The sequence below is a fragment of the Balaenoptera physalus genome (assembly GCF_965194825.1).
Source record: "Balaenoptera physalus genome assembly, chromosome: 16".
NCBI lineage: Eukaryota > Metazoa > Chordata > Mammalia > Artiodactyla > Balaenopteridae > Balaenoptera > Balaenoptera physalus.
In genome coordinates, this window is record NC_138898.1 from 7267140 (window position 1) to 7283515 (window position 16376).

The following is a 16376-nucleotide window of genomic DNA, read 5'->3' on the forward strand; positions in this document are numbered from 1 at the left end:
CATTCCTGCTTCAGGGTGCTCGGAATGTTCTCTGGGTCTGAATTTCTCTTTTCTATTCTGGTCTCACCTCAGAGGCTTTCATTACCACCACATTTAAAATAGCATCCACTTTCCTCCACCAGGCACACACTCTCCCTCCTGTTTGTCTTCCCTTATAGCATGTATCACAATTTGTCATATTATTTAGTTAGTTTTTGTTTATTCATTTGTTTGTTTTTTCTCTCTCCATTAGAATGAACGTTTAGGAAAGCTGGAAACTGGAAAAAAAAAATAGAACAGTTTTGGTACCTGATAAGCTTTCTGGGACTTGTTAAATCAGTGAATAAATAAATAAGTGTGACTGTATCCTCAAATGTGTCCTATCAGAATTGCTTAGGGAGACTTAAAATACAGATTCCCAGGTTTAAAGGCCAGGAAAGTTTACTGCAATATATCTGTTGGGTCTGATATTTCAGCAAGGTTTGAAACCACTAAAATAGCGTAATACCCTACTTGACGCTACCACCATATCTGTAGTATTCAGATAAGTGATCATACTGATGCTATGTGTCTATAATAAGATATTTCTATCTTCCTTATAGCTGTTTATTTTGTTCATCCTATGATAATCACTGGCTTTAATTCTTGACTACCAGATACTAGATTATTGGTTCTGCTATTTAGATTTTGTTAATGCATTGCCTTTTGATAAATGCCTTTTCTTTTCCTACCATAGATAATTCATCTTGTGGATAGTCAACTACCCTGGATGCATCTTCCTATCTGATGTTGCTGAATTGGGTTCCTCCACCTTCATACACTCATTTCTTGCTTTGAGAAAGGTTCAGTAAGTGATACTCAAAGAAGAAAAGAAAGTATCTTATTCTAACTGAAATCCTCTCTTCCAAGCCTAAAGGGCATTGCTATCTTTCCAGAAGACATAATACAATCTGTGTTAAAGGGGGTTTTATTTACAAGCTGTATATCTGGCATATATTAAAGCCTCTTGGAAAGAATGTAGTGGAACCAAAGGGATCTGCTCAGTCCTCTCCCGGCTGTAGAGCACAAATCTCTGGGGATCCATTATTAGTAAATATACCAAATTTTCAAACAGTTAAAGCAGGCTTGGCTGCTTTGAGAAAGTCAAATTAAATTTTCAATGTTTTATGAAAGCTTTGAGTGGTAACGTTTACTTGATCTGATATGTTCTCACTGCAGAGAAAAATGAGAGGGTTGGAGAGATGAGAACAGCATGGCAATGACTCACAAGACTCTCAACCTGGCCTTTCACGATTGAGATGCTACTTCATGGGACAGATGAGGCCTTCCCTCTATGAGATTCTTGTTGAGGTGAAATCTGCCACAACATAACCGTCATGAGATCATTACCTCTAGAAAACTTCCAGGTAGGTGTGGTCAGGTTTAGCAAATAAAAATACAGGATGCATGCTTACATTTGAATTTCAGATAACATCAAAAAAAAATTTAGTATAACAATGTGCAATATTTGGGACATATTTATACTAAAAGGAATATTTGTTGTTTATTGGATAAATTTAACTGGGTGGGCTGTATTTTTATCAGGCAACCGTACTTCTAACGCAAGAAAAAATAACCTGATTCTATGGTAGGACCCTGTTTTAAGCTCCCAAATCACCCTTAGTAAGACACAGGCAGGGCCAGGGCCAAGGGGAAGCAAGAGACTTAGGGCACAAAATTTAAGGAGGCACTCACTTCCAGGGTCACCCAATTGCAGAGTCACCATTTGTACAGCTCTAAGAGTAAGTTCTTCTTTAAATTTAGCATCCTAGGCACCCTTGCTTCACTCTAGTCCAGGTCTGGATGCAGGTTTGTAACCCCTTTTCCACTGGCTTTTCATATTCAAAGACTGAGGTGAAGCAGAGTAAAGAATAACTTTATTGCAGTTCTTATTGGAAAAGTTTTAATTTTATTCTACTGTTCACACGTGGGTGCAAACTACTCCATCCTTCATTACTATAAGAATGAGAAAGGGGGAACACATATTTAATTTTTCAAAAAAATATTTTGGAGAACCCATTAAGTATGGCACATTTATCTCAGAACTGAGAGAGTATAGCAACAAACGAGTCACACAAGATCTCTGCTCTCTTGTAGCTTATATTCTAATGAAGACAGTAAGTGAACCAATGAAATTTAAAAGGGTGATATGGTAGAGAGCGATGGGCTTGACAGAGGTGGGAAGTGATATTTGACAGTGTCATAAAAATCTCCAAGAGAGGCTTAAGCCCCAAAATAAAAGTAAGAATAAAGGCAGTGAGAAGGGGAAGAGCTCAGTGACTTTAAGGAAGAGGAGGTTTGGGTAGCAAATCAGCAAGGGGGCAGGGCACGCAATGAGATTAGATAGAGGTACCAGAGCAACATATCATTTATGCATTTTTGCATTTTACTCAAAATGAAAAGTGTAGTCACTACAGAGTGTTTGTCAGGGAGAGTTAGAGGGAAAATGTGAGTCAAAAAACAATAGAGGAAGTAAGAACACCATTAGTTACTTTAGCTCCCACTTCGAACTCTGCTAATATTCCCCATGTCATCTTTAAGGTAAGGTTTGAAGTCCTGTTAGACATATCACCTCAAAGAGAAATTTCCTCATAGTAAAAGCTTCAATTCTGGTTTATCCTATTTAACTTTAGGACTCAATTTCCCATGGCCATGCATCGTTCATTGACAGCAACCCTGAAAATCCCACAAAAACACAAACAAAATGCCCAAACTAGACTCTACAAAAAAGAAAATAAATGTCTATAGTCCACATTGTCTTCCCATATTCCACCGCAGACCGTCATCTCTGATGGCTACTGTAGACATCAGTTTGGGTTTTAGGAGAGTAGAAATTAGATGTTAAGTACAAGATGAAGAGACGATTTACAGTTAAGTTATAAGGTGAATCATGATCCCAGGCTGGATAATTTCTGATTTCTTTCCTAGATTAGATGTTACAAAAGAGGCTTGGAAAGACATTATTTTTATCATGATCTGTTTAGTTGTCTGAGACTCAATTACCAACCTGGGGTGGGGGTGTGTATTCCCCTTATACCAACAATTTTCGGACTCCAGCAGGGTGTCCAAGAATTCAACTCAATTCTGACACTGCCTATCCAGAGACAGCATCAGATCCTACAGGTTAAAGGTTCAGTCCTACAGAATTCCACCCTCCTCCCCACCCCCTAATTCAGAGGCCAGTGGGAAGTCCAGGTTGTTACCTGTGGTTCTGACCAGCCAGCTACAAATTAGAGTTTCCAACAACTCTAACTCAGAACACCAATCACAAGTCCAGGTTGTTACTATACTTCTGACCAACTGGCTACAAATCAGATGTTCCCCAAGACCCCCTCCTCGGGTTCGATTAATCTGCTAGAATGGCTCAGAGAACTCAGAGAAATGTTTTAAAAAGGTGTAATTCAGAAAGAACCAGGAGAGATTTTCAGGGTTTTAGGAGCTCTATGTCAGAAACGGGATGAAGAGCAAATATATATTTCATATTATAAATCACAATATCACGTGATCACATCAAATTCTACATTATCTGATTCCAAAGCACTACAGGCACACATTGAAAAGGTACAGTTTCACAGGAAAATTATTACAGGGAAATGAAGGAAACACTTGAACAAAGAAAAATGACAGGAAACAAAAAACAACTGAGCTCCTAAGGAGAGATTTAGGAGATAACAGAAGGGGAGAAAAGAAGAAAAGGAAATGAAGAACTTTGGCCAGTTATGAATAAAAATGTAGCTCTTTGAAAAGATAATTCCTGAGATTGTCAGTCTAGCAACCTACATGGAAACAGTAAGAAACATGTGAAATTGAGCATATTAGCATGAGAATAATAGCAGTTTATAGGTGAATGAATACGTATGTATATACAATAGTATGAGAAGTAACATTTGCATTTGGGGAAAAATGAGAAAAATAATGATATGGACAGATATCAGAGTTTGAAAGATTCTGTGTATGATATAGGTTTAGAAGAAGCAGAATATGTGACCCCAAATATGCCGCTTTGACTCGTGAATTGTTTTGAGCTGAAGGCAATCAAGGCCTAACAGACTCAGGAAGAGCTTTTTTTTAACCTTTCCCTTGACTGCCTGAAATAATTTAGATAGGGGGCCTGTACCAGGAAGAGAGCTATGACCAGAGATAACTTTTTACATGAGAAAGACTTATGTGCATGGCTTTGCAAACATTGGTTTACTAAACATTTGGTTTTCCCATCTTCCTGCTGACATCTTGATTTCAGACTTCTGTCCTCCAGAATTATGAGAAAATAGATGTATGTTGCTTTAAGCCACCCAGTTTGTGGTACTTTGTTACGGCAGCCGCAGGAAACTAATGCAACATGCTTTGTTGAATTCCTTTGGTCATGTAGTCAAACCCAAAGAGTTTTCATATTTATTTGATAGCAATGAATTAAGAAAGAAGAAGGCCTGATGACGTTTGCACATCTGTGAAGACCAGAGTAAGTTCTGTTGAGGGCTCCGGGGGAGTTTAGTGAAGAGAATCAAAGCTTCCACCAGCTGCTGTTTCTATCTGTTCTGGTCACTGAGTCCTCTCCTTAGGTTAAAGATACCAAAATGAGAAAAACTACATAACTATGGGATAAACACTAATCCAGAGCAAAACAACATGTGAGCTATTCAGCTCGATTTTGGTGAAAGGATTGAAATGAGTTTGGCAAGAATTTATTCCATAGACCAATGAAGCAGTTGCAACGGAGTTGCAATTAAAGTAGAATGTTGGAAAAGAAATTTCACTGGGCCTGTCTGCTCAAGAGATTCCTGAGAACCTTCCATGGCTCGTCTAAGTCAGAATACGTAAACATGTGCTTCACCACTCACAATGATATACCTGTTTTGCCTGGGGACTCTCACCCGGCAGGCAGATTTCCTTCTCTCAGTAGCCAGCGTGGATTAGTTGGGAGTATTGGATATTTTACAAGTATACCGCTTAAATTGCTCTCTCTGGCCTTGCTACAACCAAGAATTTGAGCCTATATCAAGGAGTTCAGGAAATGGAATAAAATAAAAACAGGAAAAGACTGCATGTTAGGCATTATTTTCATTGACATTAATTCTAGTGATATATATCATTTGAGGGGCTGGGTTATTAAACATCAAGTAGCAAGTGCTGTTAATAAAGTGTTTTGTAAATAACTTAATGTCTTCTAAGTAGATTTTGATGGTCCCCCCCATATCAATTTTACATATTTGGGGCCCACACGTTACCTTTTTAAACACTCAATAATGTTCTACTTTAAGATTTTAATGGGATATTTTTTGTACCAGAATAACCATTTTGTTTCATGATGTTTAGAAGTTTCAGAATCCTGAAGTCATTGTGAGAATGTCATGTCAATATCAAATGAATGGTACTGGAAGCTTAAACTACTTAGAAGATAACTTTACTTATACTGTTAGTTATTAGTAGGTACTTCAGAGATTGTAGAAATTCAAAGTTAAAAAAAAATACTGGTTAGAACTAAGTTAAAATATAAAATGCATCATCATTCAAGTCTCTGGTCAAATGTCACATCACTTTCATTTCCAGATGCATGTAACGAGCCCAGAATGTAACCTCTTGCTAGAAAACTGGACAGGATATAGGAAATCGCTGTTTAAGGATACTCGACAGAAGTGTAGGACTTTTGATCACACAGAAGTGTGGTCCATGAGAGGAATGAAGCCAAAGGAGGTGAGCTCTATGATTATCTAGACTTTCTATCAGGAGGAAGTTTTCTGACCACAGATACTGAATGGAGAAGAACCAAACAGAAATTGGCAAGAAATCTATCTTAAATATTAAGAAAACAATGGGATATCAGTAAAAGGATAAAAACAAGTTACAACATGCATGTACTAATCAAAAGGAAAGATAGCTACACTAACATCAGACAACGTAGACTTCAGAACAAGGAATATTACCAGAGGTTAAAAGTTAATATTTCATAGTGATAAAAGACTTATTGTACTATGTGCCATGGTAATCACTTTCCATAACTTACATCTCAGTCTTCACAGATACCATATTGGAGAAATATTATCTTTATTTCCATTTTACAGATAAGAATAATAAAGCTCTAACTGGTTAAGGAAATTGACCAAAGGGACTTAGAGACAAACTGAAACCCAAATCTGTTTCTGTTACCTGGCCTACTGCTGTGGCCACCAAACTGTTTTTCTTTGTATCTGTTTCTGCTTTCTTCCAATGTATTCTTCACCAAGTAGCTAGAGAGATCTTTTAAAATGCACGTCTGATCTTTTTCCTTCCTTGCTTAATCTCTTCCAGGGCTTTCTCGTGCTCCCATGGTCTCTCCCCTGACCTCCCTCCCCAGACTCATCTGAGTCCACTCTTCCTTACATGCCCTGATGGCTAGTCATACTGCCCTTCTTTCAGGCCCTCACAGGAAGCTTGCTCTCCTTGGCAGTAGCATCTCTGTACATGCTGTTCCCTCTGTCTGCAATGCTCTTCCATCTCCTCCACACATGTGAGCATCCCACTTGCCTACTTAACTCCACATACAGCCTTCCTGGTTCCCCAGTCTGGATTAGGTAGCCCAAATGATATTCTTACAACAAACTGTATTTTTTTGTTATAATTATGTATGTATATGTGTGTGCGTTTGATTATTTGTTTAATGTCTTTTTCCTCCCAACTAGACTATAAGTGTTCATGGGGACAGAGATTATTGATACACTGCTCACTATTTTATTTCCAATGCCCAGACAGTGTCATACACAAATATTTGGTAAATGAATAAATAAACAAAAGATGTATGTTGGGGAATGGGGAAAAGACAATGGAGACAGAAGGGTAAGAAAGGAAGGGTAACATGTGAAGTATTTGAAAGGATGGACCATCAAACTCAAATAAGTATTTAAAAACGAATTCAATTAGAGGCTCATCATTTGATTTATATGAATACTATTTTTTTTATCATCAGTGCCTCTGTGATACTTTAAATATACCCTGATTTATACAGATCTTTTGAGATACCAATCTGACATATAAAATGATTTCAAGTATGTATTTGAGGTCACCGATACATAGCAATTATTTTCAGTTTTAAATCTCTGAATTCTGAAAGCAGCAAAATCTCACCAACTAGTTCTTTTTATTTAAAGACTGGTTTGGGGATTGAAAAATACAGCAGTGAGATCAGACTTTTTAAATGATTTAGTTTACTTAATTTTGATGTGCCTTTGCTTTTCTAAGCCCTGCAGTTTCAGGATGTGACTGTTAGAGAATTTTTTCAGCTCTCCGCACTCTGAACTAGCTTTGCTTGTTTTGATCTGCCAAGGTGATTTTTACATAATGCCTTCACTGGCGTTAATGCATTCAGTTGCAAGTGATAGTGGGAAATTGGGAATGAATCCTTATTGCCTGTGTTTAGGAATCTATTATACAAAGAGTCTGATAGGGAAGCTTCCAGCATGTATTAGTATGTCTTACACCCAAGGTAAACTTAAATACGTAAATACTATTATGTTCAACATAATAGTTCTGAGGATATATCTATGTGACACAAACAGTGTTAAAAACTGCAAATAATTTCAGCCCAGTTGTTGACGTGCCTGATTTTTGTTACAAACATGGCTGTTCTAAGGCTCAAAGGGGCCTGAAGTCTGTAGGGAAGATGGGGCTTTAAAGGGGATTGAGCACCTTGGAGAAGCTATTCAATGTTCCTTCCTTTGGTAAACACCCTATCCTTTTATTCCATGTGGATCCAAAGAGTTGCAATATTTGGACCAATACTCCCTTATAAGGGTAGACACAGAATCCAGACAAGGCCCAAGATACACTTGTATATTTCAGGAAAGGGATGGAAAGTTGGTGGCAGAACTGAAAAGAAATTGACCATGTGATCCCACTTCTAAGGTTCCCTGATTTTGCTGATTCTTCTCTCTCATAGGCCTGCTTTTATAGCACTTCCATTTTGTGAACTATTTAGTAGCTTTCCAATAAATGCCTTTATGTGGTTCCTTTTGTAGGAAGACAAGGTTAAATTAATCAGCTGGATTCTGCGTCTTGTAAAAAACTCCAATGGAAGCAGGCACTGAAACCAGACAGACCTGGATCAAATCTGATTTCGTATTTATATATAGTTATATATATATATTGTATATATAACTATATAATATACAATTATAAATATATATGTATTGGGTTGGCCAAAAAGTTTGCTCAGGTTTTGATGTTATGGAAAAACCCAAATGAACTTTTTGGCCAACCCAATATATTTTATATATTATATATTATATAAAGATAATACATATACCGCTTTAGCATTCATTTCCCCTAAATTTTTCCTACCAACTGTGCTTTGATTTTTTTCAATTTTCTACCTATATTCCATATCCAGATATGACACTTTGTAAATATTCAGCACATCCATGACTCCAGGTTTAGACACAGATAAGCTTAAACTAGTTTAATCTTACATCCCAGTTATCTATCCCAACTTTAGGCACAGTGATTGGTACAGGAATGTACGCAAGGCCTAATTTGGACTAATATAAGAGAACGAACACCAAACAATATTTGGGGACTAGTAGAAGATTCTTTATCCCTAGACTGTATGGCATAAGAATATGAGGTTTGGAATTGCTGTACTATTTGGTATCAAAAGGAAAATGTCTGGAAGTTGTGGGGTTATATCAAATGAAGTTAGAAAATAAAGATTCCACCATGGAGCAAAAGAGACACAGGGAGAAACTGGGTTCTGAAAAACATCTTCTGAATGTCTCAGTCACTAATATGAATCCAATACTACTTTGAAATTTTCACTTAAATGAGCCTATGGATTCCTTTTACTATTAAACCCAGTGTAGGTTGAATTTATATAAATTGTACCAAGTCCTAATAGCAGCACAGATTTAGTCACCTCAGCTGTCTGGCTCTTAAATCCCAAATCTTATGAATGGGACTCACTGGCATCGGTCAAGCGTCATCCTTGAAACAACTGATTGTGAACAGGATAATAGAGTCCTGTAAGAATATGGTAGCTTCCACGGGGACCATGAGGTTAGGGCCTGAAAAAGGGAAGTTATCGGAAGGTAGGACCAGGAATGTAATCTCATAGCCATCTACTGCTATCTTGGAGAGCTGCTAGCATAGTGCTTTACCTATGACACATCAATAAAAGATGACTGAATTATGTCTGCTGTACATCGCTCCATGGCTTCATTGAACTTCTCTAACAGTTTATGTCTGCCACACAATTACAAGTTTTGCAGTATTGCTGTCAAAGACAACTAAGTTTATGCTCCAGATATAGCTATTTGTGTGACTGATTAGCCTCCATCTCCCAGTGTGTAAAACAGGAATTTTAAATGTACCTCACAGTGATTTGCTTTTCATTATTGTTATTTTTTAAAGATTTTTTTGATGTGGACCATTTTAAAGTCTTTATTCAGTTTGTTACAATATTGCTTCTGTTTTATGTTTTGGTTCTGGCCACGAGGCATGTGGGATCTTAGCTCTCCAACCAGGGATCCAACCCACACCCCCTGCATTAAAAGGCGAAGTCTTAATCACTGGACCACCAGGGAAGTCCCTCATTATTGTTTAAAATAATATTTGAGTTCAGATATTACAAGTATTTGCCATATAATATGCAATCGGTAATTATTAGCTTCAGTTTTTTATCATTCTATTATTTTATCTAATTGCTCCATGACAGAGACATATGACATATGGAATAACCAGAGTAAAAGTTTTCTATAAATGTGCATTTAGTTGAATAATGGAAATTTTATCCTAGCAACAATGTTTTTGGATTCCCCCATTTTGTGGTAGACCCAGGGAGGGAAGGGCACCATTCATCTTTTGTATTTCTAATACCTAAATAGTGCCATAGTATGTATGTCTATTGGATCAATAAATGGATGGAATGATGAATGGATAAATAGGTCATAACTCATATTTTTGACTGCTTATCTACGCCAGGAACTGAGCTAGATTTTTAAAGAATATTATTTTATTTCATCTTAACAAATTTAAAAATTCCATTTCATAGAGGAGGAAAATACAGTCTTCAGTGGTCTTATTACTTGTCCAAGATGGAGCCACCCATCAGTGAATGGTAAAGCTGGGTCTCATCTCCCCACACCCTTCCTACTGAATCCAAAGCCCAAGCTTTATATTATGACATAGTATGAGTGTGTTTCATGTTTGGTAATGGCAATCATTGTTGCTTTTGTTGTGGTCATCCATGTACAATGCTTGGTGTCAGTCTATTTATCTCTTGTAAAAATAAAATACAGTGTGTGTGTGTGAAAAAAAAAAAAAAACAAAGCCCAAGCTTTGCTAGAACAATTGATTTATAAGCTTCTCAAAGGTGATGATTGTATTTTAACCTCTTTGTTTCTTTACCCACAGTGTCTAGCCATACTAAGCACATGATATGAATGTATTTACTTATTTACTTATTTATTGGCTCAGCTTGCATTGACATGTGTACAAATGGAAGAAAGTGTGACTTGACTGTACTGGAATTAGTTGTGTAATAAGGGTTGACCAAAACCAGTGGAAGAAAACTTTTGACTTTAGCATTAGAAATACTAATTTTTAAATAAACAAGCTATAAAAATAGCCTAGTGTGCTGCTATTATTCAACTTAAAGCCTAAGGGAAAAAATGAGTAATATTTCTCACTATGTTGAATACATTCACGCATGTTTTTACACCTAAATCCACTCTATTTTATTCTAAATAATAGATGGCCAGTGACTTTTAAAAGCACCAATATGTCAGTATAATTATCTAAAAATCTAACAAAAAATTGTATTCTTTGTAGACTAGAAGGGCATATTTTAAATGCAAATGGAATATTTTTAGAACCTGTACATCGTCTCACCCTTTGAAAAAGTTCCCGTATTTCTTATTCTTTACTGTTAAAAATCCCCAGCTCCTCTTTCCCTGTCACAATTGTGGGATAAAAGAATTCTGGCTGTGAACTGGTCTTTCTTGAAGAATCCATTAAAGTTTAAGCTTGTACACTGCATCAAGCAAGTAATGTGTTCATTTCCCCAGAGCAGATCACAACTCTTTTGTGTCACTTAATACAAGGGGAAAAAAGAGTAAAAGAAAGGAAGAAACAAAATGGTGTTTGCAGTGAGAATCTGCACATAAAAGGTTTGGCCATTAGATTTCACAACAGAATGTAGGTATGCGTTAAGTTCACTAATTGGAAAATAGTGCTTCAAAATTCCAAGAAATAATCCATAGTAAACAAAAACACAGAAAAATCAGAGAAAAATATTCATGACCTCTCTTATGAATACATCAGCTATTTTTTGGAAATAAATGTTGGGGTTATCCTGGGACCAAGGCACATACTCTGTGTTAAGTCTTTCAGTCACTTCCTTGCATGTGTTTGTTTTTTGGGGGGAAAAAAGCCCTTAGACTTCTTGATGGAAATATCTCAAAGGTTACTTTGGGAACATGTATAAAGTGATTCCTGATTTGAATAATGTAGATATTCAGAGTATTGCGCACCCAGCAGAACAGTTAGTACCTCTGACTAGGGAAGGCTACTTGGCTGTCCAGAATGATGAATTCAACCCAGTCCAGGGTCTGTCTCTCAGCCTTCCAAGCTCAGATACATGCTCATGTCATTGTCCTGGTGATGATCTGACTTGTGGATACTGAATCACACTAATAAAGCTCAAAGAGACTGAAGGGCTTTGCCAGAATGACAACTATTGAATTCAAATTAGAATAAAATTATCAAGTAAACAGGATACTAGCATCAGCTTGACTGCATATTCTTTCCCTGTAGGCAAGCTGTGCCAAAAGCAAAATGATGAGAGGATTATTTGGTTTTGTAGCATCAGAGTAAGGGTAGTTAATGATATCTATTTGCATGTTTAATGGCTCACATAGCCAGATGGCCTACAGACCTCCACAAGAGAGACATAGCTTCTCTAAGACAGAAGGACCCTCCCATGCCCTCCCTAGGGTAGACATCTGACATTTTCCTCTGTGAATATCTTTATTTTGTTAATCTGATGTCCATTACTTTTTCACTGATCCTTTCTTTGTACATATTACTGGTTTTACTCATGTTTTATATGATCTAGATGCCATTTTATTTTTAGTTATGGGGAAAATAGCTTGGATTAAAGTGCTGGTAGGACATTCATAACTTAGAATAACAAGTGATTGATTTTGCCCAATATCTCAGTGATGGGAGCTTCCACACCTTCCATATTGTTCTTACTATAACTCCACTTTGTTCAACACTCTTGCAGCAATTTTGGCAAACATACAGAAAGCAGTATTCTCACATTTGTGGACCCCACACACACTGAATAGCAATATAAAGTCTTATCTAACAAGGAGTAATGTGTAGAAAAGAGGCACTCATTTATTCAGCAATGTTTCCTGAATGCCTACTATGTGCTAGGCACTATTCTAGGCACTGGAGATACAGCAGTGAACAAAATCAAGTCCCTGACCTCACGGAGTCCACATTCTAATGGGGAAAATGATAATATACAAATAAATCAAAATGAATACAATAAGAAGGAAATGAGAAATACTATGAAAAAAACTAGAACAAGGTGGGGGAATAGACAATGATGGGGAAATGTTGTACCAGACAGGATGATCATGGATGTGACCCATGGGTAGAATTAAGGCAGATTTTGCCTCAACAGAAGAAAGAACTCATTAAGAATCCCATCAGGCAGCAAGTTCCACTTGGTGAAGTAGTCTGGAGTAGAGAACTTGCCAAAGCCAAGTTCTGTATCAGAGTAGATTCTATGATTCTAAATAGATAGAATCTGACAAGTAGTCCTCATATCGGCCTGTTCCAAAATTATACTTAATTATTGATAAAAATTTGGAAATATAAACTTGCAACTCCAACCAAAGCTAAAATTTTAACTATAGCCAGTACAAAGGACTTTTAATTTTGATGAATGAAACATTTGCAACAGAAATTTATTGCACAATGTTTCTAACATACTTAACCATTTGATAAAGAAAACTTATCATGAAAGTTGCTATCTTCTCTCTGATTTGGAAATACATAGTAGGGAAAAAGGAATAGCCCCCTCTCTATCTCCTACAAAGATTGTTTCTTCTCATGCCAGGGCACCATTCCATTTCTTCCCCACCCAGACTTACATATTATTTATCATCAGATAGGAATACTGATATTATAATGGCTTTATATATTGTGGTAATTAAATTAATACGTAGGCATATGTAATATAGGGCCTGCCATATTTAAGTTATGGTAGACTGATTGCATAAATGGCTGCAGTTCACCACCCTTCCCTGTATCTATACCCTTTGCCATGTGACACCGTAGCTCCTTCTGTCAAAAGGTGGAAGCTATTTCTCCACCCTGGGAGTCTGGCATGGCCTATTGCCTTGTTTTGACCAAAACAATGGAGCAAAAGTAAAGGTATACTAGTTCCAAGCCTACACCTCAAGAGGTCCTGAATGCTTTTGTTTTCTCTTGGAACCATGTCTCCAGCATGAAAATAAATCCACTCTATCCTGGTAGAGAATGAGGACCACATAAAGGAGAGATGAGTAGATCTCGGCCAAGGCCTGCAGTTTGCTTATCTTGAACTGACTATGACACACCTGTATGAACGAGCCAGCCAGCCTAGACCAGCCATGTCTCACCCGAAACTGTACAACTTCTTAACCAACTCATACACTCATGTCTTTCATCCCACTTTTGTATTTCCATTACACAGCAATAGTTAACTGAACCACACGTGTTCAATACATGTTCTCTATCATCATCATCACTCTGCTACAAATACATAAAGATACCGCATCATAAAATATATCATCTCAAGAAACGAAACACTTGAAATACAAAACGTGTGATGGAGGTTTTTGTTTGTTAACACATCCTACTGGTTTATAGTGAGACCAGGAAAAGGATAATCCACAATTAGGACATGAAGTGAATATCTATAGGATTCTGGACTTGGTCAAACAACGATGCACATAAACATTTTTCTGGGCTTTGAGAGTCCAGGTGCGTTGCAGGATACAACCATCCTCTGTAGTGGCCCACATGACCCGTTCCTTCTTTATAAAAGCATTAGGTCCAAGCTACTTGGACACTTTACTGCTTTGATATGATTACACAAGTCTTATTCCCAAGTGTGCACTGATAAAAAAAAAAAGAAAACAACCCTGTTCAAATTGGCAACTGAAATACTCTTAGTTGTTAAATTTTGTTATAGAGCTCTCCTTCTTAAAGAAATAATTAGAAAATTATATTTAGTCCATTAAAAACAGAATCAGGGAAAGAGAACATGAACCTTAATACTTTAAGGAGAGATGGTTTCTAGAAAGTCTAGAATGAAATAACCAAAATAATCCTTTTAAATGTCTTCAGTAGGGTTCAACAAGATGTCTGTAATAAACAGGAAAAGAAATCCACAGCAAACCTAAAATGAGAAAAAGGAAGCCAGCAAAGGGATGAACTAAGGCAAGCAGTGGGGCTATGAAGGAGGATGGCTATTTGAACACTCGCATCCACCTCTTCTCTCAGATTCCACTGAGATGCTCAAAGGGATATTGAGAAATTGGTATCAGCACTAGACACAGAAAATGGGAATAACACTGGCTATAAAGCAGTACACACAAAATTTGACTGAAAGAAAGTCTCCATTTGTCCTGAATATAAACAAACATATTCCACCTGGGGGAGTAAAGACAAAAACATCTAGAATTCACAGAGGAAAGGAAGGCGTGAAAGGCCACTGGCATTGGGAGGGGACATCTGGATCGCACCCAGTCCGCCACAATGTGTACCAGGGCTCAGTGGCCACCATGAAGGCAGAGCCTGTGTCACTTTCTCCCATCTTACCTTCAGCAGGTATGGTTAGACTGGGGCTGCTTCTAAGACTGACTCCAGGCTACTGCAATAGATAAAAAGAAAAATGCTTTACTAAAAAGGCAAACTCAGCCTGACCGCCCATTGCTCGACTCCTTCCAAATTCTCCCAGGTACCCGAACTGAGAAAATTTACTCTAAATTCAATCTCCATTTTTTCCTTATCTCTATATCTGTGCAGAACCCCACACAACCTTGAGAGATTTAGTAACTTGCTCAAGGTCACATAGCCTTGACGTTTGTTCAAAGAATGAAAGATTGATTCACTCACAACAAGATCATTTGTCCAATGGTCAACACCAATTTATAGTTATTAAACTTAAACATTAAACAATTCTCAAATCAATAGCCAGCATCATGTTTACTAAATACTAATGGCATTATAATTAAAGTGAGATGAGCCAATTTTTAACTCTATTGTTTCAATTTTGCCAGTAATGAAAGAAATACATATGGAATTAATTATATTTTTCCCAGAAAATATTCAATTATTTATAAATTTACAAATGGTCATGCACCGTTTCGATAAAGATATGGGAAATGACAGGATACCCAGCTGACGAGGAGAGAATTAAGTGGTACAACCCCTTAGCATGGGAATCCAGATGTGTTTATAAAATGCTCTAAAAACCATTATCTCTATTATTCTGCCAATTCTAATTCTAGATATTTACCTAAAGGGAATAATTAGTAATGTGTACAAAGGTGTGTGTTTGCACAAGGGTATTTATAACAGCACTAATCATAACATTGAACAATTGGAAACAAACTGATAGTAAAGAACTGGGTTAGTAAATTTATGTGTATACACACAACAATCAATTTTTGCTACTGCCATTTTGAGCCAGATAATTGCTGCGGGGTTTTCCTGTGCACTGCAGAACGTCTCGCAGCATCCCTGATTTCTACTCACTGCTGTCAACAGCATCCCCCATTTGTGACAACCAAAAATGACTCCAGACACTGCCAGATATCCCCAGAGGGCAAAAATCACCCCCAGCTGAGAACCACTGATACATATATATCTTTCCATATACAGCAATATACAATTTTTATCTGTTAATACTTCCATAAAGCAAGGGGGAAAAAAAAACTACACTTCAGTTGAAATCAGGATTTCACAATAAATCCCACCTCCTCCGCCCCGCCCCTTTAAAAAGAAAAGAAAAAGAGCAATGTTGTCAAAGAGTGTCTTTGAAATGGAAAAGTGTTGATTATAAATTGTCGAGCAAAAAGCAGGCAGAAGACTAGTAAATATCTTATCTTGTGTATTAAAAATAACATGAGAAGGATATATACCAAAATGTTAAAATCTGTTATCTCTGGATGGTGGGATTACAGTTAAACATTTTTTCTCTTTTGGTAATATATTTTCTTGTATTCTACAATGTAGCACAGGTTAGCAAAAAAAGTAAATAATAATAATATTAATAATAATATTATTATTATTAATAATAATAAATAATATTTGATTAGTCATCAAAAAAA

The 16376-nt window shown here is 36.9% G+C and overlaps 1 long non-coding RNA gene across 1 annotated transcript in view; it reads right to left on the minus strand.

The window, feature by feature from the left end:
- The window catches only part of LOC309644461, a 144503-nt gene that overhangs the window by 113959 nt on the left and 14168 nt on the right, over positions 1-16376 (minus strand). The window contains exon 2 of the long non-coding RNA XR_014254439.1: positions 14863-14914. This is a non-coding gene — a long non-coding RNA (uncharacterized lncRNA). The remainder of the gene's footprint in view (positions 1-14862; positions 14915-16376) is intronic.